The sequence below is a fragment of the Uranotaenia lowii genome, chromosome 2, assembly GCF_029784155.1.
Source record: "Uranotaenia lowii strain MFRU-FL chromosome 2, ASM2978415v1, whole genome shotgun sequence".
Classification (NCBI taxonomy): Eukaryota; Metazoa; Arthropoda; class Insecta; order Diptera; family Culicidae; genus Uranotaenia; species Uranotaenia lowii.
In genome coordinates this window covers 371,160,602-371,186,489 of record NC_073692.1, presented here as the reverse complement: position 1 = coordinate 371,186,489, position 25,888 = coordinate 371,160,602, and the positions used below count along the sequence as shown (strand labels likewise).

Here is a 25,888-nt window from a genome sequence, read left to right as displayed (position 1 = left end):
TATCGATCCACTAAGACACTCATGGCAAAAATTATCAACCAACAAATTTTTTTGCAAAAATAATGACATAAAAAACTGCATGACTATGAAGAACACTAACTTTTACTCGTAAGTCACCGGGTCCTTGCTGATCCGGATTCCTTGACCGTAGCCTTCAACGTACATCTGCTACTGAGACGAATCTTACACTGGTCATCTGTCCTTGTTGCGGTTGCTGTGGTTCGAGTTGTCTCTGCAAAGACAAAAAATCATATGATTTTGCTTTACCATTATGTATTTTATAACTTACCGGTCGTTGGATTGGATAGTTTCTGGCACCATGCCATACCAGGACGCATCTACACTGGCTGCGGGATTGAGCTGGCAACCACTGCGTTTTTGTTTTCCAATTCCGTCGTCCAGATCGATCGCATTCGCATCTGACGTGGATGTGTTTATCATGAACCATCGTAAGAAAGGTAGTATCACGACCACTCATCGATTACAATTCACTAACGAGTCCGGATTTTAGATGGGCTTAAATGTGTTGTAAATTTACATTTAATAAATGTTCTAAAAATATATTCTCAACAATTACCGCTGTTTGGGCCGCATCACGAAACGCCTGTTTTGCCTTTCTATCGGGGCGGCAAATTGTTCTCGATTTGCGCCGCGCGTTCGGTTTCTTGTTGTTCTTACGCTATGCTGCCTTGGATTCGTTATGCCTTTTAGCCTTCTTTTGACCATCTCCAGTGTCCAGTGTCGCAATCGTCGTACTAATTTAGAAAAAGGAAAAAAGAAATTCACAAATTACAACATACTACAAAAATTTAACAAAAATCGTTCCTTACTCACCTTTTTGGTTATTGCTGCTTTCCGTTCGTCTTGTTTACTCTTTTTCTTCCCGACTCCAGACGGAAAACATTCCGAAATACGGGCAAAATAAAAATACTGTTCCGTCAGGATTTTTCGATGTTTCTTCGCACCATTTCCGGACGACAATTTTCGAGGAACAAACCTTATTTCACGGGCTCACTGAGCAACGATTATTTGTAACATCTTCCGTACTATTGGTGTGGGCTTTTCGGATGCTCGTCAGAAGGACCGATTTTGTCAAAGTGCATCCCTATGTCCAAACCTTCGACGAAAGTCACTGTCTTAATACACAATTTTCACTTAAATTATTCTGGCTTGGAGCAAAGCTAGACTGTAACCGACCCGAACTTTTTTACGCTAGCGAACGAAAAAAAAGGAAACCTTGGAAACAAGCAAATTCCGCACCATCAAAACAACACGATAAAATTACTGAACGAAACCGGATTGTCAAAAGATCCGCAGTTTCCGTCTTTGTCACTCTGCACACAAATTTGAGGGAACGGGTGTTTTTTTTCTTTTAAAATCATATCAATTGAACTCCGATGAACATTATTAAAACGGTCGTTTTGCTTATTGAAACCATCGAATTTTCTTACTTTGAGAGCGCTTAGAAATTTTATTTCCAGTGATGTTTAGACTTCAACATTTGTTTGTTAAGAATTAAGAAAGAAAAAGAAGGATCATATGTGATGAAATTTTCAGAGCGAATTAATCATTACACGTCTGTAAACTTCAACTGCCATGTAAAATTTGAAAGACATGTAAAATATTTAAGACGTGTAATATTCAATTCGCACTGAAAATTCCGTCATATGTGATGCTTCTTTTTATTTACATCATATGTGATGGAAATTCACATCAAATAATTACGTTCCGTGTCAAGTAATATTCATGTCATTAGAATTCAATGCTTTTAAGGATTCAACTTTTTTCAATCTGTAAATTCACATTGAATAATCGTGTTCAACGTCATGTAATATTAAAGGTTTCCAATTTCAGTGTTGTTAAGGATTCAGATTTTTTTTCTGTGTACGAAACCTGATAACCATTCTTGAGGAGAAGGAAATTTGACTTTAAACCCCATGTAGGGAAAACTACTCGAGAGTGTTAAATCGTTTGGCGCTAGATTAAACTTGTTTAATCTAACTAATTCAGGCCACACATTTGTATGACTCGATGATCTTTCGATATTTCCTGACAGCCAGAGACCAACTGCCTGTAGACGAAAAGCACATGAGAAGGCTTCCTGTTTTAGGAACAAATGTAGAGGTTTGATAGAAAACAGAGCCTCTAGTGCTGCAGTAGGAGTTGTAGTGAACGATCCGGACATCCCCAAAAGACACATTCTTTGAAGGTGATTTAGTTTAGTCCGAACTGTTGCAACTTCTCCTTTCTGCCACCACACTAGACACCCATAGGCCAGAATTGGTCTTACTATTGTGGAGTAAATCCAGTGAATATGTTTGGGTTTGAGTCCCCAGTTTTTCCCGATTGCACGTCGGCATTGTCCGAAGGCCATGCATGCTTTTTTGATTCTGAATTCGATGTGATCAGACCAGTTTAATTTGGAGTCAAGAATGACACCCAAATATTTAACTTGATCAGACACGGTGATTTCGGAACCATAAAACAGCAGAGGGCGCACCCCGCGGGTGATACGTTTTTTAGTAAATAATACAATATTAGTTTTTAGAGGATTAACTGACAGTTCTACATGAGAACACCATCGTTCAACAGAGCGCAGAGCTTGTTGCATTATATCAAATAATGTGCTTATGCACAAACCTCTTACCAGCAGAAGATAATCATCTGCGAATCCATAGGTTGGTATTCCACGGTCATTGAGTTTTCTCAACAAGCCGTCTGCAACTAGGTTCCACAAAAGAGGTGATAGTACACCTCCCTGTGGGCAACCACGTGTGCTAACTTTTGTTATTGAAGCCTGTCTTAAAGACGAATGAAGATTCCTGTTACTTAGCATTGCGCTAATCCAGTTAGTTATAACACTAGGCACTCCATGAAGTAGTGCCGCATCCATTATTGATGTAAACGAGACATTATCAAATGCTCCTTCTATGTCTAGAAATGCTCCTAGACATGATTCTTTCTGTGAAAAACTATTTTCAATATTGTGTACTACGTTGTGCAGAAGAGTTAATGTTGATTTTCCTGTTTGGTATGCATGTTGTGTCGCATTAAGCGGATGTTGGACAAGGCATTTTTGCCTGATATGATGATCAATTAAACGTTCAAGTGCTTTTAATAGAAATGAACTTAGACTAATAGGACGAAAGCTTTTGGCTTCGTCGTATGATGATCGTCCCCCTTTTGGGATGAATTTCACGGCTATCTGCCGCCAAAGTTTAGGAATATATCCATGAGCAAAACTGCTTATCATTATTTCTCTTAATGATAAGCAGTTTTGCTCATGGATATATTCCTAAACTTTGGCGGCAGATAGCCGTGAAATTCATCCCAAAAGGGGGACGATCATCATACGACGAAGCCAAAAGCTTTCGTCCTATTAGTCTAAGTTCATTTCTATTAAAAGCACTTGAACGTTTAATTGATCATCATATCAGGCAAGAATGCCTTGTCCAACATCCGCTTAATGCGACACAACATGCATACCAAACAGCTTATATGTGTACTTTTGAAGTTCCGAATCAATTATATGATTACTTTTCGTCTACAGTTTCAAACACGCTACACGAGTGCACTAAAATAGTAAAACTAAAATCTTCATCCGAAAGAATCAGTCCATGGATGTAAGAACAATTATTAAAACTTATTGACTGGAATAAGAATTTGAGGAACAAAAAGAAGAAATATTTAAGACTGGGGAAGTCAGTTGACACAATCAATATGAAAATATATGAATTAAACAACAGAATTACAAGCTATTCGCAAAGTTTAAAGATTGTTATTATACAAAGAAATTCACCAATTCGAAAAGCTCAAAGGAAACATGGAACAACATCAATGAAGTCTTAGGTCGAACGGTCAGTAGCTCTTCAGTAAATGAACTTCATTTATTAGATTCTAACTCAACAGTTAGAGTAAAGTGGGGCAAGAGTACGCACTTAGTTGTGTACTTATTGCATCTCTTCAAAGAACAAAGTATCGATCATAGTAATTAAACCAAATTAAAGTAAGGCTCTTTACCTTGATTGTATGACGCAAAAAGTTTTGATTATGTTTGTAAACATTGATAGAAAATCATATTTATCAAAAATTACCAAAGTGTACTCTTACCCCACCAGCGGGGCAAGAGTACGCATGAGGCGGGGCAAGAGTACGCATATAATAAGCTCATTGTATTCTATTCTGGTCCGGTGTAAGTGAGGTCTTGAATCATTATAATCGTTTATTAAACAAAACAAAACCTTTATTTCATAAACAATAGTTTAAATAAAACAGTGATTTTATGGGTAACGCTATTCGCTTCAGCAAAGGCAAAGACGAAGCAACGCAAATCACTGAAAGTCAGACCGTAAAAAGCACTGTGCAGCGCTCTGCAGTGATTTACGAGATCCTCTGACTGCTGAGGAGTAAAAGCTGAAGTGAATTGTCCATTAGACTGAGTCGATTTGGGGTCATTTTTGAATTTCTCAAACCCTGGGGTCTTAAAAGCTTCGTCTTGGTCCAAAACTCATCCATGATTTTTTGTAGAATTTTAAAGTAACGTTTACATGAGTAAATTTGAATTTTTAGGTTTGTATGGGAAAATTGAATATTTTGTACTGAAAAATCAACATAATTTTTGTTTCTTCTGTGGAACCAAGCCAGCTGATGATTTTTGTGCCAATTTATAAAATTCCTCAAGGAAATTTTCCGCTGAACAACTTTGTTGAAGACCGTAACTTCGTATCTTATTAGACAAAAAAGTAATTAGCTGTTTAACAGGGGTATGACTTTTCGCATTGATAAACCATAAATTTAATGGACATCACTGCATGGTGCCTTGCGAGGTATTGCATGACTACTTTGCATGCAATACATCGCAAGACTAGAGCAGTGATGTCAATTGAATTTATCGTTTATCAATGCGAAAAGTCATACCCCAGTTAAACCGCTAATAACTTTTTTGTCTTATAAGATACGAAGTTACGGTCTTCAACAAAGTTGTTCAGCGGAAAATTTCCTTGAGGAATTTTATAAATTGGCACAAAAATCATCAGCTGGCTTGGTTCCACAGAAGAAACAAAAATGATGTTGATTTTTCAGTACAAAATATTCAGTTTTCCCATACAAACTTAAAAGTTTAAATTTACTCATGTAAACGTTACTTAAAAATTCTACAAAAAATCATAGATGAGTTTTGGACCAAGACGAAGCTTTCAAGACCCCAGGGTTTGAGAAATTCAAAAATGACCCCAAATCGACTCAGTCTATTGTCCATGGCTTTCAGCATCGAATCCCTGGTCTAGAAAAATGATTGTTATTCACAATTCAATACAAAAATATCTTCTGTTGATTACCTTCTTAAGGCGTTTACGCAAGGTTGATTCCGAAGTCCCGAGGCTTTCAGCAATCCGGCGCTTCGACTCTCCGTCCTTCATCCGCTGCCTGGCGTTTTCCAGCATCTCCGGAGAGCAAATCTTCCGGCTAGTTTTCCTTTTGTACGTCCTGATTATTGAAAACTTGATTATTCTTTGGGTTAGCTTTCGAAATGCTATCAAAAAGACGAAGGAAACCAACGCGTACTCTTGCCCCACCAAACCTGCGTACTCTTGCCCCCTACGACCATTTGTGAAAAAAAGCTAAAAGTGCTAAAAATTCCGATCATATCCTGGCATGAGTGTTCAACAGATTTAATCTATATTAATTATGTGTCCTTTGTCACGTGTGCTTTGATTAGCGAATTTCCACGAAGCGTAATAATGTTTCCAAATACGCTTAAAATTACATAAAGATTGGAAAAACTAAAACTTATCTCATTTCTCCGACGTGCAAGAACCAAACCACAAACAAAAACACATATGATCAGCTGACTTGATGACCTGTCAAACCGGTACAGTGTTGCTAGTTTCAGTGTTGTCGTTTACTGTAAAAGCCTAGTGCGTACTCTTTCCGCCTGCGTACTCTTGCCACACTTTACTCTACTTGTAAACAATCAATTTGCAATGAGTTCAATAAATATTTCTCATCCATTGGACAAGTCATGACTTCAAACATGCATCTAATAGCACCGATTCAATAAATAAATACAATACACTAAATCACAACAATAATACATTATTTCTTGTACCTACACACCCTTAAAAAATCGTACACAAAAGTATGTAAAAAGAAGTCAAAACAACCCGTAAGTGCAGGAAGCCACTAGTATGTAAAAAGGTTGATACGAAAAATTATGTAGTAAGGCTGATACGGACGATTATGTAAAAAGTACTCGAAAGTATGTTCTGCTTGTGAACTCAAAAAATATGTAAAAATCACATACTGTAGGGAAAATTTCAAAATTTTGATTAAAAACTCAAAAGCAAGGATATTTCAAATTCAAGAGATTCAATTTAAATTTGGATATCAAATATTTATTTGCTGAAATAATAATAATATCATGTCACTGGAGTAAACACATTTTCATTGAGATGGAGATGATTGAACCTTTTTCCGGAATATCCCCCTGTGGATGACTCATTCCCGTGGTGATGGAGCCACGTAGTGGAATGCAAGATTGAGGCCATTGAGATGGTTCGTTTGTTTGGGCAGTTGCTTATGGGGTCAAAATTTTCACTGCACGCCGATGAAATTGAGAACCCTATGTGGAAACGGAAAGATGTTGAATAAAATTGTTAAAGTTTGCTTTGAAAAAAATAAAATTTACCTATGCTTTTGATGATTTTGATCGCTCAATTGGGGCCGCGGATTGGATACGTGCGGATCATCTGATGCTGCAGGCTAAATCCTCGGTGATGATTCCGGTTTCATAACAGAGGCCGCTTCTTATTTAGGCAAACAAAGACGCTAAAACATTGAAGATTAATCAAAAAATCGTATGCTGCAGGTGAATGTTTACAGTCTTACCGAAAGAATCAAGTCTTTTAAAGCAATCCCCCGAAGATATTTTGATTTCTCATCCGTTTGTTTTTATGAATATGACTACTTAACGCAAATCAGATTTAATGTTTTTACAGATGCGGAAGTGAAATGCAGATAGAGACAGATTACTCGAACTTCTGTAGGTGTGAGTGAGAAGCATCATGCCATCGTATCCAATTTTACATACTTTGTAGTTGTTTCTACAGAAAGGACCTTGTAGAACAAAAAGAACAGATAAAGTATGTAGTTTCTGGAACTTACTTCTACGTAAAAGTTGTCGATCATCAAAATATGTACTTTTAACGGTACCAATATGTAAAATTTTCTTAGCGTGCAGATGAATTGGAAATAGCTTGTCTTATAAAATCGTTTTCTAATAACACGAGTGCCGGCTTAGATAATTTTAGCGTTTATCTTCTTAAAGCTGTTATTGATGTTATCTGTCCAGTTCTTAGAGACATTTTTAATCTTTGTATGCAAAATGGCATACATCCTAAAACATAAAAATTGCTAAGGTTACACCAATTTTTAAATCAACCGATCCATCTCTTTGCAGTAATTATAGACCGTTATCAGTCTTTTCAACAATAAATAAAATTTTCGAAAAAATACTTTCATCACGATTGACTTCCTTCCTAAATAACAATTCTTTCTTTTATTCCATGCAATATGGCTTTAGAGAGAAATCATCTACTACAAACGCTGTAATTGAATTAACAAACAGTATACAAGCCTAGATAAAAAAGAACATGTATTAGGACTTTTTCTGGATCTATCAAAAGCATTTGATACCGTCCATAGAGATATTCTTTTAGAGAAGTTGTTTTTTGCTGGCATTCGTGGTACACCTCTTAGCTTATTTAAAAGTTATTTGACTGATTTGACAATACGTCAAGTTAGACAACTACCAAAGTTCTACTCTACATATAAACATTGGTGTTCCACAAGGCTCAGTCTTGGGACCATTATTTTTTATTATTTACTTGAATGACATGGCTCTCTTGCCCCTGAAAGGTGTACTACGACTTTCCGCTGATGACTGATCCACATTTTACCACAGCGATAGTCATTCAACCAACGATATCAATTTATGCAGTGACCTTATTTTATTGAGTGATTATTTCCGAATCAATAAATTAACTCTAAACTTGGATAAATCAAACATTTTAAATTTTAAATCTAGCCATCGTTCATCATCAAATCTCTTACCGGTTACTAAATTAACATTCTCTAGTATTAAAGTTGTCTCTGAATGTGAATATCTTGGAATTATTCTTGACGAGCAATTGAATTGGAATTTACATATTAGTCACCTTTTAAAAAAATAAAATGAAATAAATGGAATTGTTTGCAAAATAAGATGAAGAGTGCCACTGAATATAATACTTATAATTTGTCATTACCTTTTTCATTCAATGTTGACTTACTAAGTTTCGACATGGCGCACCGCAAGCAATAACCTAATCAACAGAGTTCAGATCATCCAAAACAGAATACTACGCATAATTTATCATCTTCCTCCCCGCAGCCATACAATAGATCTTTACAATAATGTCAATAATATAATTCCAGTAAGAGGCTTATAAATAATTCAAATCTCTAGCATTATTTTCCAATGTCTCAATCAAACTACTCTTTGCAATATTACATTTAGTCGCACTAACCACCATTATCTCACACGAAAAAGAAACATGCTCGATCGACCCACCATTATTTCTACCATCCACGTTCTTTTGCTTTTTGTGGAGTTAAATTTTTCAATCACTTTGAGGATAAATGTGGAACTTTTAATGATAACGTACACCTTAAAAAACAGATAAAAATATGTATTTTGCAAACTAGCTATTTGTCAACACTTCTGAAATCTTATGATATATTTTTCATTGTAATATCGATATTGTTCAAGTTCATAAACGAGAGAAAACCCAAATGCAATATAGAAAATTTGTTTTGTTATTTAAATTTTGTTAGAATGTAGTGAAATAAGTTTAGGTATAGATATATAGGATTTAGGCACTCCTTAAGCGGCTTGACCAATGGAGTGTTAAAGCAATCATGTAAATAGTACGCTTATAAATAAATAAACCATTGAATTCAATTCGATTCTTCCTTTTGAAAAATAGCAGTCTGTGCGTGCCTAAGTGTTTATACTCAATGCAACCCAGTCGGTCTGGAGAAGTCAAATGATCTCAAAACTAAAAGATTTGTGTAATGAGGAATAGTTTCTTTCAATCTTTCGCATGGCATGTTCAATCTAAGCATCAGGGATCAGGAAAGCAAAACGGGCCGCATTGATAATAACCCATTTTGCAGCGCCGCGCGTGAGGTGACGATAGTCCTGTCACTTTACCGTCACGGAACTCTAGTTACCTTATTCCGATAGTATTAGTCGGTGTATGTGAAGTGACAGAGGTTCATTCCAAAACATCTGGAACACAGTAACAGGAAGAAACGTGGACCACCAGTACCATACGTTTCAAATGGGGGTTATCGTTGGAAGCATGCTAAGAAAAATGCTCCTTGATGAAGTAACCATGCGTGAGGTAAAGAAATTCTGCCAATCACTAGGACCATTCAGAAGGGCTGGAAATGATTTATTTTGTACACAGAAATCCTAAACCTCAGAATAAAAGAATTTTGAAGAATTTGATGTTTTAATAAAAGGATTCCTAAGTATAAAGTTTTCTTTTCATCGTTAAACTGTTAAGGATTTCAGTGTTCAATCATCCCTGGTCATCGACCAAGGATAAAGCGCCTTTACTCGCTCTTGAAAATAAAAAAGAGAAACGGAAAATATCAGTAGACCATGAAACCTTTTTAAGTCTGTTTAGAACTCGAAAGGTTTTTTTTTCATAAAAATTGCTCCCCCATCACATTCATTCGGCAAGAAAAAAGCACAAAAAAAATAGAAAAAAATCCTGGAAATGTACTCACCAAGCCTTATAAATATCGGAAATATAAACATTTTAATGCAATCGTCTTGTACATAAAGTAGGTATAAATAGAACGGGCTCACCAGTTATGTCGACAGGGACAGGAATCACATCAGGTGTGAAAATATAGGAACGTGGGTTACGCACTCTCCGAAGTGACGTTCACAGGGTGGCCAGCGAGTTTCCATCTTCAAATTCCCGGTTTTTTCCCGGTTTTTTCAGTCGAGATTTGGGGTCCCCCCAGTTTGAAAATACATGAATATGATTAACAGATTTTTTTAAGCCAAAATATGACTTTTTTTTTAATGTTGAACGAAAGGTTATTCAGATAATGGTAATGTTTTTTGGGATTTCTACAGAAAATAGTTTAAACAGGTTTGAATGCAAAGGATTAAGACAATAATTGAGGCACTTAGAATTGGAGTGATAAGGTGCCTAAATCGTAAATTTTTAGTAAAGTATATATACCAATCGATTCTTCATATCTCATTCTACATCTGCTGAAAAACTCCGATTTTTTTTATAATTTCGTCAATACTTTTTCGATTGAATTAAAACGATGATGTTCCAATTACTTCATCGCACACAGAATTTGACTATTGAGCTCTGGTTTCTGAATTCTGAAATTTGCAATATAATCATCAACGATGAACTTCGGGTGAATCACGGATCTGTAAATCAAAACTTAACAACTTTAAGTTTGGATTCATGATTCGAATTTTAACTGATTGATCCTGATTGTTATTCTTATTTATTTATTTATTTAATTTGAATAAAAGAATCACCCAAATATTTGGTAGCTCGTTGTACGATTTGTACATTTTATCAATGAACCATGTAACACGGTGGCCACTCAATTTGTTTTTTTTTTTTGTCTCATGTATCATGTTCTTAGTCTCAGAGCTAAGATTTTCCCAATTTAAAAAAGATTCTAAGTGTTTTCCTATGAAATTGACTTGGAATGTTTTCTCTCAAGAACCGTGTTTGTTCAGTCCGACAAGCGGACTGAGAAGAGAGCGAGAGGGGATGAACGCGAGAGGACCGCCAGCCAATCAGCGAGCAGCAGCCGACGGGGCGAAAGTATAAAAACGCGCGCTCCCGCGCTTTGCGTCATCAGTCTATTTTTAACCACCATCGCGGCAGCATCGGTCCAGTGGAGTGGCCAATCCAGGAGAAGGCGAACCAGCCAGGAGTGGTCCAGTCTAAGACCACCGGAAGCAGAGGAATAGTTGATATCCAGCAACAGTGAGAGAAGTGTGTATACAGTAAACATAGAGAAATAAACCACCAAATGAATCGCCAGTAGAAGTGTGTTGTTCTTCTGTGCTTCCTTCTCGCTTGCTTCCGATCCAATCGGCTCTTATCAGAGCCCCCCTTAGAAGAGTTTAGTTTGGGATCACTGCAAGCTAGTGATCAACCGGCCTTGGCCTCCAGGCAGCCAGTCCGAGGACCTGCCTCCACTGGTGAGACAACCACCAGGGGTTGTCTAGAAGAGGCTCGCTCCCGCAAGGGGAGTGAGTCCCATCAGTGGTTGTTTTGCCAAGCGCCGCCCTACAGTCCAATGGCTTTTCATGGCCACAACAGTGTTAATTCCCGAAAATCGTGTAAAAAAAGCCGTGTAAAAAAACCGCGTAAAAAACCGTGTAAAAAAAACCTAGGTGTAGTGAAATAGATTAATTTCGAAAATCTCGGACTAAACGTCGAAAGAAAAGGCTCGTTGCGAGGATTATTAAAATCAATTTTATGTAGGATTAATCACCGTAATTTATATTTGAAGATTTGATTGATCGGTCTAGCGGTGAAAAGTGATGTCCGTTTTAGTAGGGACATCTAAAGATTATGAAAAATTTTTATGTAGGTGGATAGAAGGCTAGATGAAATGAAAGAGGTTGAAAATGAGCGGGTAGAATTTTATTTAGAAGCATATCATCACATATCAAATTTTTGTTCCTCACGGGCCTACTACTATGATGTGTGATGATATGCTTCTAAATAAAATTCTACCCGCTCATTTTCAACCTCTTTCATTTCATCTAACCTTCTATTCACCTACATAAAAAAAAATCATAATCTTTAGATGTCCCTACTAAAAAGGACATCACTTTTCACCGCTAGACCGATCAATCAAATCTACATTAAAATCAATGTTGGAGGTTTTTAGTTAGAAGCTAGTAGGAGCTACTACTATGAAATGTTAAAGAATTTTTAATAATAATTATCAGCACTGATAACTATAGAATAGTAAATTTTCAAAAATCTTGGGTGAAACGTCAAATCAAAGGGCTCGTCGTGAGAATTATTAAAATCAATGTTGGAGGGTAGTAATTACTAACAACTAGAATCCTCCAACATTGATTTTAATGATTGTATCCCATTTACCCGAAAACCATTGCCCAGAATGAATTTTTCCCAGAATGACAAATACCCGAAATCAAACCCCAGAATGAACCATTTCCCAGAAAAAAAATCCACAGAATGCATCATTTACCAGAAATTTTTTTCCCAGAATGGAACATTTCCCAGAATGGCACAAATCCCAGATTTTTTCCTCTAGTATTTTTATTTGTTTTTTTTTCTAATGAATTCTTGTAAATTTCATATGATTCGAAATTCTTTTTTTCAAAATGATTTTTTTAATGAAACTACAACTTGAATTTTTCCAACTAAATTTATTTTAGAACCAGTATTGTGCTTTGTTTATGGTTTGGGTACTTTAATTGATTCAATGCTTACCACGGGCCTTTAAAAACCGTTTTGGTATCCGACTCCTCACGCTGCGCGTTCGAACTTGAAAGACGTTTTGTCCTTCACGCTGTCGCGTGGCGGACGGGGCTAAGGGATCACCTCTAGCTTTCACGCAGACCTAGGAAGCCCCGGCAGACCTAGACCAATGTCTTAGGGCAGCCGCTTCCTACGGCGGGTCGGCGGTCACCTCGGATTTGGGAGCTTCGGCGGCTTTGTGCCGCCTTGGCCCCTTCATCCTCGTTGGTTGCGGCTTTGCCGCAAAAGAATAGTATTATAAGAATCCATGTTTTGTGGAAAAATCAATTTTAATTTTTTGAATTTCACCTTGGATTAATATATTAAATTTTTTGGGAAATGGCAATTCTGGCGAAAATTTTTCTGGGAAATGGTTCGTTCTGGTAATTTTTTTTCTTGAAAATGGTTCATTCTGGGAAAAAAAATTCTGGTAAATGGTGCATTCTGGGAAACAAATTCTGGGGAAGTGGATTTCTGGTGATTGAAATTCAGGTGATTTTTCATTCTGGGCAATGGTTTTCGGGGAAATGGAGTACAACCGATTTTAAAAATCTATGCGAAGAGTCCTTTCATCTGACGTTTCGCCCGAGTTAACTGATTTTTTTTTCTTTATTATAGAGACTTTCAGCCTCGGACTGGTTCGTTTCTTTGAGGAGTTAACTGAAAATTAACTATTGATAGTTACTTTTTCATAATTATCATTTCCTAGTTTCCTTTGAAGGTCACTTCTACTGTTTACTTTAACCCTTCAATATCGATTTTAATAGCCCTTATGACGTGACCTTCAATTTATTGCGAAAATTGCACCTATTTAGACTCCTGTGCAAACAATTTCCACGCAGTAATATTTTCGCACTGACGCACACATACACAACCCGTGTCAGTTTTTCAAATCAGCCGTTGGTCGCTTCTGATTTTCGAATCACATTTCCAAACGGCATAATCGTTATTGTTTTGGCGAAAATTATTATGAAATGCGAACCAAAGAGTTTAATAACGAAAATTGACCGATCAACAAATGAAAAGAAACGAACAGAAAACAGAATGCATTCTGTACATTCGGGCATAGAGAACAGACATACAAGCTAGCCCACGAAACTTGTGTAAAATTTCCAACGATAGTTTTGAACATTTTTTTTGTTTTTTGGCTGGGCCTTTTCGAAAACTGGCCACCTGAAAATTTGATTTGTAACTTTTGAACGGCACAATAGTGCCATCTACTATTTATAAAGATGTAAAGAATATCGATATGTGTCATTGTCTATGTATAGGTCTGTGAGCAGATTTCACTGCGCGCAAATTATTTGCACGGGGGTTTAAATAGGTGCAATCTGCGCAGTTTGTTGAAGACGGCAACGGTGTGTATGAAAGTTGATTTTTTGGTAGAAATAATTTGAAGTAACTGAACTCTGAATTTGGTCCTTTTTTCATATAGTCCGTTTTCAACTTTTAGCACATGATAGTTTATATAAAGAATGTGATGGTGTTAGTGAGTGCGGAATTGTTACCTGTCAAATCAGATTCTCTCAATAGTCTTAAAATTCATGCAATTGACAATAATTTTTCACTAATTTATGTTCACCTTCAAGTCAAACCTTTTAACTAGACAAACCGCAAGCTAAAATCGAAGCTAAACTAATTTCTACCGGTACTAGCACTAGTTACTTCTATCAGCTAACTGCTAACACTAGTTTTGTCACCTTCAAGTAAAACCCTTTCACTACACAACGCGGGGCCAGGGGCGGTCCTAGAGTCGGCACTTGGGGGGGGGGGAGGGGGGGGTGATTTTCCAATTTTCAAAAATCAGTCAATATAAAGGAACGTTAAAAAACCAATCATTTGAGTGAGCGAAAGGAGAAGGGAGGGGTTGCGGGAGGGGAGGGGGTTATCCCTTTATAAAACAACCAGCGATAAATATAACAACCAGCGATAAATAAATATAATAACTGCGAAAAAATGGTGATTTTTTTTTTATTTGTAGGTATACTGGTATTTTAGAATTGAGTACTTTAAAAAATTTCTCGTTATAAATGTGATTTTTTAATGAAAATAATACACACGTTGTTGAGAGATGAACAAGTAGAAAAAAAAATTCAAGTTATTTTCACTTTCCCTGAGCTTCTAAATATTAGCGCTCTGGTAATTTATAGTTTATCGGAAGGATTTTACTTTTCACCGATAAGCCCGATAAACAAATTAACTAACATAACTAACGGGCATTGAATTCTTCATTGGGCTATTTTCAGGGCTGGTAGCGGTTTGCCAATGAAATAGTAGGGACTTTAGTGACCAAAATTTGAAAAAAAGTGACCAAATAGTGACTTTGAGGACCGAAAAAAGTGACCAAATAGTGACTATGTAGAACGAAAAAATAACTTTGAAGTACAAAAAATGTGACCAGTCAGGCCCGTGCGATGGACCCTTCCGGGGGGGGTTTTCAAAATTCAAATTTAGATAAAATTAATAACAATACCAAAAATAAACAATTGAAAAGGAAAGGGTTTTCTTACACCATTTGTCACTCATGTTCAACACAAAAACTAAAAAAATTACTGATAAACAAAATTTTGGAAACATATTACACTGAATGTTTCAAATTTTCGATAAGTCAAGAAAGTAAGAAATAAATTAGTTTCAAAAGAATTTCTAAGCAAATTTAAAATTGAAAAATATCTGAATTCTAAAATAAATGTCAAAACTTAGCATGAATAGATGTTAGGAAAATGATAATAATTGTTAATTTTTATTCATCTAAATTTGGAATTCTTTTCCTCATTTTTAACTGGAAGTTTAGTGAGAAATTCCGCTGTAATTTTTTAATTTGAACAAAAAATATTTAATCACGATTTAAAATGTAAATAACCGATTTCTGAATAAGAAATGAATTTTGAATAGAATTTATTCAATGTTTGATGTTTTAATTTAATTTTATAAAATGAAGAATATATTTATAATTATTTTAAAAGTGCCAGTTATAGAAGCCAGACATAAAACCTTTAATAAAGTAAAATTCTCCATGTTCAACTACACTGACAAAGAAATGTTAGAAAATGAGTAATTATGTGAATGATAAAAACTGATAAACAATTAAAAATAATGAGTTCAAAACTTTTGTTATTAACACTGCGTATTAAAATTTATTTTGAAAGTTGCTACTTAGAACAATTTTTCAAACTTTTTAGATTAATTTAAAAATCATGATCGATCCAAAAATATGATTTCATATAAAAAATATTAATAAAAAGTTTTTAAAGTTTCAATCGCAGGTTTTTAAGCTTTGAATTACAAGCTCTGAGTATTTTGTCTCTTTTGATTAAAATATTGGGTCCTGAAAGAACAGAAGGTTGAAATTATGTTTTTTTTATTTAAAATTTGGAGGTAAAGGCTTATGGTTGAAGAACAAGAAAATTTAGAATTTAAAAACAAGGAAACAATTGTTAAAAATATGTCTTAAAAATTTAAAAAGTTTGATTAAAAAAAATCCGGCAAGTTGATTATAAAATTGAAAAAAAAACTGTACAATAAAATTCGGTAGATTTATTTAAAAAATTGAAAAAACAGTATGGAAATAAAAAAGATTAGTTTTTAAAAACATTTCAGGAAGAGTTTTTTCAATAAACATGTTTCATCATAACCATTTTGGTGCTTATTTTTTCAATTATTGATTTGGTAAATAGTGTCCTCCACTAGAAATTTTGTCAAATTCGGCCATTTAGTTTTGGTAATAAAGAGTTTATTATTAGTAAAATTGATAGATAACTGATTATGGAAAAATGTCATTACAAGTATTTTTGACATCACAGCAGAAAGTGTAAAAAAAACTTGATTCTATTTAAAGCTCATTAATTCATATAAAACTTTTATTTCTAAATAATATGTTTTTGATTTGAGTTTTTGTAAAAAAAAGTGCAGAAACTTCTCTAAAGATTTTAAATTATTTTCATTTCAATAACAAACCCACCGTACGAGGAAAGGTGTGCTCTGATATGTCTAACCTCACTCGAAAAAAGAATTTCCTAGTTTTTAAGTCATCAGTCTGTACGGTAATTAAACCAAAGACGAAATAAATAATAATAAATATAAAAGCTGATAGAAATATTGCATAAATATTTAGATTCGGGGAACCCAAATTAGTTTAAATTCATTGCACCTAAAAAAAGTAATTTTTGTGGCCTTGTTTAAATTTTTACAACCCTTTTTTTAAGTATTTAGAAGAACAAAAAACACGAAAAAAAATTGAGTCTGAAATTGTTTTTTAAAGAATATTTCATATCACCATAACATTTGTTATGACATAAAAGATTTTTTTTTTCATAAAAAAAATGGTTCGTTTCAATCTCAATCTTAGTTACACTTCTTAATAAAAACCCATTCTAACTAAAGACGAGATAGGGTTTTTGTATATCAAGTTTTGAGTTCCAATACAAAAGGTTGATTGAACTAAAAACTAGAATCTACAATCAAAGTTAGTTTCAATTCACGAAAGTCAAATAATGTCGTAGATCGAAATGTCTCAAGCCAAGGGTGATTCATGCCGAAATTCCGCCGGAGGCGAAAAAAATTTCTGACTGACTGATCAAGTAATTTACCGTTACTACCGTCAATATTAACACGCGCAATTCAAATTACTTTTTCATTGGTTTATTATCGGTGAAAAAAGTGACTTTTGGTGATAAAAGTGACAATTTTTCGGAAAATAGTGACTTTAGTGACCAAATGATGAAAAAAGTGACTTTTTAGTGACTGACCCAAAAAAAGTGACCAAGTCACTAAAAAGTGACTCGCTACCAGCCCTGTATTTTACTGAATCGTGATTTGGAAATTTAGTATTATAATTTTCAAATTTGGAAACACAATATATAAAATCAACACTTCAAATATAAATTAGCTTAGCTTAGCTTGTTTGACTACTCACATCCACCCTAAATCATTGAACTCGAAATGAAACCTGAAAAATGTTCAAGACCAATATTTTTAATAAGCTAAAAAAACTTGATTCATGTTTTTTAAAATTATGGGAATCTTTTTAAAACCTACACATTTCGAATTCCATGATCGCAGGCGTGGCTCAGTAGAATCAATTCCACATCGCCAATGGTTGCTACTCCGTGATTGACCGAGGCCATCAATTTTGTCCAGAGGTCAAAAGAATGGTGTCTGGGATTGACAGCACATTCGCAATGAACAAAATTGATGCTCTCTCTTTAAACATCAATAACGGCGCCGGCCACGTCCTAGTAGTCAATAGATAGATTTTGAAAAAGAGAGAAATGGATAAAAGAACAAATTTATGCTTTAGGACCGAGGTCACCTCTGCATTAGACTGCCACAAATTTGTATGGGAAATTTAAAACCTGTGAAATGTCATACGCTGCAGGCTAAAATTGATCCTGTGCCTAGTACAAGATCTCATGCCAAATTTGGGCCAGATCGGACCACGGGAAGGGGTCGCTCAACAAGCCTGAAGTTTGTATGGGATTTTGAGACATTTTGTTCGAGAGGAACATGAAAAACCAGTTTTTCGTCAATAACTTTTGTCTCCTTCGACCGATTTCTTTCAAAAACGGGTTTTCTTAAAGTCTAAATTATGACAAATATTTCATCTGAAGGTTTTATTTCAATTAAAGTTAAGATAAAAAAGTTATTAAGCTTCAAAAATTTATTAACTTTTTTAAGGGTGATATTCATCACTGTTTTAATGAGGCGACTAAATGTCCGACCATAACACTCAATGTGAAATACATGGCGTTTCTTCAAATAATTACCGATTTTACCCATTGTTTTTGCGCTCGATTTCAATTTTTGATGTTTTTCTAATATTTGAGTTTTGATGATATTCACTTGGTAGTTCGGAAAGAAGTAAGGGCGGAAAAATGCTTGACAATTTAAAAGTAAAATTGCATAACCACAGGGGCTTAGGAACATGACTGGACGATTTGTGATGCCAATAAAACGTAAAAGGACCTCTTTTCGAAAAATTATCATATTATTGGCATCATAAGCGTTGGTCCATGTGTTTTTCGATCTAAAAAAAATTGTTGGCGGTTGAGTCGCCCAAAGGTGGAAATATGTACAATAGACTGCCCCAGATTTGTATTCAAAACCTGTGAAATGTTATGCGCTGCAGGCTAAAATTGATTCTAGTCCTAGTACAGGATATCATGCCAAATTTGGGCCAGATCGGATCACGAGAAGGGGTTGCTCAACGAGCTTGAAGTTTGTATGGGATTTCGAGACATTTTGCTCGGAAGAAACATGAAAAACCTGTTTTTCATCAATAACTTTGGTTCTCGTTGGCCGATTTCTTTCAAAAACGGGTTTTCTTAAAGAATGGTATTCATCACTGTCAATGAGTCGGGGCGGTCGAACATATTGACGCCTCATTAACAGTAATGAATACCACCGTAAAAAAGTTAGCCCATTTTTGAAGCCTAATGACTTTTTTTTATTTTAACTCTTTTCGAAATGCAGTCTTCGGATGAAATATTTATCATAGTTAAGGCTTTTAGAAAAACTGTTTTGAAAGAAATCGGCAGACGGGAACCAAAGATATTGATGAAAAACTGTTTTTTTTATTGGCATCACAAATCTTCCAGTCATGTTCCTGAGCCCCTGTGGCTATGCAATTTTTTTTTAATTGTCAAGCATTTTTCCGCCCTTACTTCTTTCCGAACTATCAAGTGAATATCATCCAAACTCAAATATTAGAAAAACATCAAAAATTGCAATCGAGCGCTACAATAATGGTTAAAATCGGTCATTATTTGACGAAACGCCATGTATTTCACATTGAGTGTTATGGTCGGACATTTAGTCGCCTCATTAAAACAGTGATGAATATCACCCTTAAAAAAGTAAACCAATTTTTGAAGCTTAAAAACTTTTTTATCTTAACTTTAATTGAAATAAAACCTTCGGATGAAATATTTGTCATAATTTAGACTTTAAGAAAACCCGTTTTTGAAAGAAATCGGTCGAAGGAGACAAAAGTTATTGACGAAAAACTGGTTTTTCATGTTCCTCTCGAACAAAATGTCTCAAAATCCCATACAAACTTCAGGCTCGTTGAGCGACCCCTTCCCGTGGTCCGATCTGGCCCAAATTTGGCATGAGATCTTGTACTAGGCCCAGGATCAATTTTAGCCTGCAGCGTATAACTTTTTCTAAAGTCGGGTCATTTGGGGCAGTCTACTCTGCATCCTAGCAAATAATTATTTTTGGAGGATGGGTGAAGGGATATGATCAGGAGACACTTTTGACTAGTGTAAAGATCTGGAAAAACTATGGAAATTAACTTACGTTCCTATAGATTTCTAAAAGAATGAAATAAATCGTTACCAAGCTTTAAATGTTCCTTTTATTATTTGCAATCTTATTTTCACAACGGATGAGTTGATTTTTTTTATATAATTAAATAAATCAGAAATAAAATCACAGAAGGAATTTAACTTTTCACTATACAACTAATTGTGTTTTATTATCTGATGAAACAAACCAACACGCTTAGGATTTGAAAATAGAAGTTCACATTACCATTATGATGTTTCAATATAATCTTTCATATAGTCTTCAACTATTTGCTTTAAACCGACTCTCCATAAGGGTTGTGATTGGCATAAAGAATTTAAAAAAGATTGTTATTTCCAATCGACTAAAATCGAACAGTGGTCACTAGAGTGCCCCAAATGACCCGACTTTTGAAAAAGTTATGCGCTGCAGGCTGAAATTGATCGTAGTCCTAGTACAAGATCTCATCCCAAATTTGGGCCAGATCGGATCACGGGAAGGGGTCGCTCAACGAGCCTGAAGTTTGTATGGGAATTCGAGACATTTTGTTCAGGAGAAACATGAAAAACCAGTTTTTCATCAATAACTTTGGTTTCCGCCGGCCGATTTCTTTCAAAAACGGGTTTTCTCAAAGCCTAAATTATGAAAAATATTTCATCCGAAGACTGCATTTCGATAAGAGTTAAGATAAAAAAGTTATTAAGCTTCAAAAATGGGCTAACTTTTTTAACGGTGGTATTCAGCACTGTTAATGAGGCGTCAATATGTTCGACCGCCTCGACTCATTAACAGTGATGAATACCATCCTTAAAAAAGTTAGCTCATTTTTGTAGCCTAATAACTTTCTTATCTTAACTCTAATTGAAATTCACTCTTCGGATATAATATTTTTCATAATTTAGGCTTTAAGAAAAACCATTTTTGAATGGAATCGGTCGACGGGAATCAAAGTTATTGATGAAAAACTGGTTTTTCATGTTTCTACCGAACAACATGTCTCGAATTCCCATACAAACTTCAGGCTCGTTGAGCGACCCCTTCCCGTGATCCGATCTGGCCCAAATTTGGCATGAGATCTTGTACTAGGACTACGATCAATTTCAGCCTGCAGCGCATAACATTTCACAGGTTTTGAATTTCCCATACAAATTTGGGGCAGTCTAGTGGTCACTGATTTTTACACAATGATTTCTAACATTTAGAATCATATGGAGAGAGAGATTATTTGATCGTTAAAGTTTAAGTTGCTTATTGAAATTCGTTGAAATTTTTTTTTTGGCTAGATGATAAAAAGAACCCTTGTGAAAACGATGGGTTTTAATTCTACCAATGAATCGTAGCATGTAACAAACATGAATTTTCAATTTGATTTTAACCCAGAAACATACACACACACACACACACCTACACACACACACACACACACACACACACACACACACACACACACACACACACACACGCGCACACACACACACACACGCGCGCACACACACACACACACACACACGCGCGCACACACACACACACGCGCGCACACACACACACACACACACACACACACACACACACACACACACACACACACACACACACACACACACAATCGCTCACTAGCCCCTCTCAATTTTCGATAAAATTCGAAATTTGTCTTTCAATAATTATGTTTTCGTCCTTTTATGTGCATTACAAGTAACTAGACCTTAAATTATTTAAACCGTTTCCCCTAAGCAATCTCACCCGATCTCCTTGCCACAGCATCAATTCCCCAGATCGAAAACCCACACCAAAATCCAGGAATCCTCCTCTAATGAACATGCAAATTTCAACACAAATCACTGCTTTTTGCAGAGTTGAAACAGGTTAATAAGTTGATACTTTGCTTCGATCCATTTTCCGTCCAGACCATCCCGAATCCTGAATAGTCTTGAGCTACTTCCTACTTGCATTCCGGTAAACATTTGTTTCCGTCTTTGTTTTTATCCGAATTCCATGATTGACGTCCGAGTGTTCTCAAAGGACCTTCCGGGAAGAGAATTTCTTGCTTCGATTTTCGATAGCCTGACAGGATAATTCTGCTTTACTAGCGGAGGGAATCGCTAACTACATGGCCAGTGCAGACATTTCACTTTTCGATTAATTTCTTTTCAAAAACAAATTTTTTCTTAACACAATCCGCGATTTCGAAGCTAATTTTTGACAGATCGTGTGTGTGCAAGAAAATGTAAACAAATGGGTGGAAATACTAGCCTGTAATAAATTATGATTTTCTCTGATTTGGTAAGGATTTCCAAAAAATTGTGAATACATGCTTAAAGTAAAAGGTTCAGAGATTATTGTGAGCTATAGGAGAAAATCTGTATGTGCCGTGATGCATCGTAAATCGACGACAAAAAATGTGGTTTTTTTACTATTCCAAAAACCTCTTGGAGTATTTCACATATTTTTGAATGAAAAATTAAGCCAAGTGCACATTTTCAATTGCAATTTGTTAAAAGATAAGTCAATTAACATTTCTTCAAAATTTGGAAAAGCCCCAACAATTGATAAGCTAGAAATTTCTATTCAAAAATCCATAGATTTTTGCTATTTTCTACTAAGTTTTCTTCTGCAGCTACTTAAAATCAGGCGTAAAAATTTGAAAGCTGGAGGGTGGATTTTTATATTTGGTGGTTTAAGTGAATAAAAACAAGATTCTCGAGCTACTACACAATTTTAGATTACTTTTATGCTATTCAATTGACATCGTTCAATGGTATTATCATGTTCTGTCGTTTTATCGGACCTTATGGTCTGATTTTTTTTTTTGGCGAAACTTATTGAAAATTTAATTAATGCAACCAAAAGCCGTAAAGAATTTCAATTAAGAATTTAACATTTTATACTGTCTTAAGCTGAAACTTCATACATTTTTATCTAACTTATTTATGAAATGTTATATTTAAACTTAATCCAACAGTTAGTTGATAGTAACAACGAACAAATCGTTCATGCATACATACCAGCCAAAATGACATGAAGTTCAATATAAAGATATAATATAAAAGTATAGATAACAAATTTAAAAAAAAAGAAAGTCTTGAAAATAGGCGCAAACAATTATTTTACATTGGTTTACATTTTTACATTTGGTTTTTTCTCACCGACTGACTAGTTTAAAATGGATCAATCACATAAAATTGACCGGGCAAATTTATTACGATTTAAGTGGAAAAATAAACTTTTTGTTTTGTGTTTTTTTTTCATAATCATTTGGATTTATGAAAATTTTACTCAAAAGATTATAAAGTCTTCTATAGTTTATCGTTTACCCAGAATGTTGCTCACGCTTCATCGTACTACTCCAGATGGCAGCAGCGCAGCATCGAAACAGCGAATGATTTTGACGCACGCGGAAAATTTTCTTCGTCCTATTCCGTCGAAGCCTACTTCGGTTCCCCAAATCAACACTTCAAATATAAATTAAGTAGAAAAAACCGATTAACAAAATCAGTTTTTAAATTCTGGAACCGAATTTTATTTCATTTGCTCTCAAATTTAAAGTTTTTATTCAAAATTTCCAATTTTAATTGTATTAAAATAAATTACTAAGAAAAGTGATTAGTCTTTGTTCACTTTCACATAATTACCATTTTTTTAAAAATAATTTTGAATTATAAAGAAAATTATGAAATGAAGGGTTAGTTCTGAATGTTAATACTCTTCTATAGTGAACAGTCTCAATCATTTGCAATAGAAATAGCCAAGCTTTCAGATTAAGAATATCAAATCTTAAGCTAAATTTTAAATTAAAATTTCAATATTATTGTGTAGATCAGCGGGAAGCAGTATCGGTGACATAATTGCTGTAGATCTAGAAATCCAGAAGTGTTGGTTGAAAATCACTAAAAAATCTTCTGACTGTTTTGCATGATAGAATGCCTTGTTGCCGAAAAAATTGTGAAATGATAAGGGGATAGTTTTAATTCACAAGGGAAAAATTAAAACCGTGGCAAACTGATTTTGGAAGCTTTTTGCGTCTCAAACTCGATTTTTTTTGTCTGTTTTCCCTCCTTATTTTTTGGCATTGAGTAATTTTAAATTTTAGTAGTTCAGAGTGAAATCTATGATAATTGATGAAGTAACTAACCTGAACAACAAAAAACATGTTAAATCTTTTCATTATCCTTTATTCATTCAACGATGCAGGTCAGAGGGAAGAATGCTAAAAAGTGACAAATTCCCGGAAAAAACAATACAGATTTCGTCTAGATAATCTTAGTATTTTATAAAATGGGGAAAGATACTTACTTCTATAATTTTTTCTCATGGTAAATTACTCACAGTCTTTATGAAAATTAATCATTAAGTAAATACCGTTTTTTCTAATTTTTTTTTATATTTGACACTATTGCTATAAAGTGCATAAATTTCTCCAATGAGCCTTGTATTTTCAAAATTTATACTGGGAAAAAGAGCTGATAAAATATTACAAATTTGCATTTAGAGCTCCTAAATAAGTTGAAATCAGTTTTCATATTCTTTGCACTTCGGAAAATGTGTATTTTGTTTTCTTGTGTTGTAGTTTTGAATGCAGATTTTGGGTTCTAAAGATGAATTTGAATCTCTATCTCCAACACCAATTTCTGAAACAGCTGATATAAGTATTTTTTGTTCCTTTTTGGCACTAAAAACTCATAGGAAATGCAAAAGTCATTAAACGTAATCTCTTTCTTCGATTTATTGTTGCTGAAATCACTTGAGAGGTTTTTTTTTAAATTTAAACTCTTACTATGAATATTTTATATTCGATTTCTGTTTGGCAGTACTTGTATTTTTTTCACAGTCATCCATAATATAAATGTTTGATGTGATACATTTCAAACAGAATTAAATAAAATCAGATCTAAAATTTCAATTTTCATTTTTGAATTTCATAATATAGGTTATTAATTTTAAGTTTATAATTCATATTTGAATGGTGGATTGCTTGAAGGTGAAAAATTCTCGCGAAAGCGAATCTTTACTGTGATTCAGAACCTGATTTTTCATTTTGCAATTGAAGGCAATAAAATTATGATGAAAGCAGAAAAAATATTTCAAGTATTTCAGTGTTATAACCATTTTCACCCCCTTATATGACTTTTCCAAATTTTTCATTTCATTAAAATTCAAACAAAATCAAGAATTCAGAAGCTCTCAATTTGAAGCAAATACTAAAATTTGTTGCGATTTGCTCGTGTTAATTGAGGCATATGAGGGAAATTAGTGACAATTTAAAAAAAATTGTCCCTAGTTACATTTTATTAATAGCAAATTCCAAATCAACACTCAACAACACACTTTTGTTGAGTTACTTATCAACAAAAATTATTTGGTATAATTCAGTAGACTGAGTCGATTTGGGGTCATTTTTGAATTTCTCAAACCCTGGGGTCTAAAAAGCTTCGTTTTGGTCCAAAACTCATCCATGATTTTTTGCAGAATTTTTAAATAATGTTTACATGAGTAAATTTGAACTTTTAGGTTTGTATGGGAAAATTGAATATTTTGAACTGAAAAATCAACATCATTTTTGTTTCTTCTGTGTAACCGAGCCAATTGATGGTTTTTGTGCCAATTTATTAAATCCTTTAAGGAAATTTTCCGCTGAACAACTTTGTTGAAGACAGTAACTTAGTATCTGATTAGGAAAAAAAGTTATTAGCGGTTTAACAGGGGTATGTCTTTTCGCATTGATAAACAATAAATTCAATTAACATCACGACTCGAGCCTCGCGAAGTATTGCATGAAAAGTAGTCACGCAATACCTCTCAAGGCACCCTGCAGTGATGTCAATTGAATTTATTTTTTATCAGCGTGAAAAGATATATCCCTATTCAACAGCTAATAACTTTTTTGTCTAAAAAGATACGAAGTTACAGTCTTCGAAAAAGTTGTTCAGCAAAAAATTTCCTTGAGGAATTTTATAAATTGGCACAAAAACCATCAGCTGGCTAGGTTCCACAGACGAAACAAAAATGATGTT

General features: G+C 34.6%; 1 long non-coding RNA gene across 1 annotated transcript; it reads right to left on the bottom strand.

Annotated features, from left to right (window-relative positions):
- On the bottom strand, positions 1–1,478 carry LOC129749671 (uncharacterized). Its single transcript, XR_008738127.1, has 4 exons — positions 835–1,478; positions 578–755; positions 290–516; positions 1–232 (listed from the first exon to the last, which is right to left on the bottom strand). It is a non-coding gene; the product is annotated as an uncharacterized LOC129749671 (long non-coding RNA).
- Between the last annotated feature and the right edge of the window lie 24,410 nt (positions 1,479–25,888).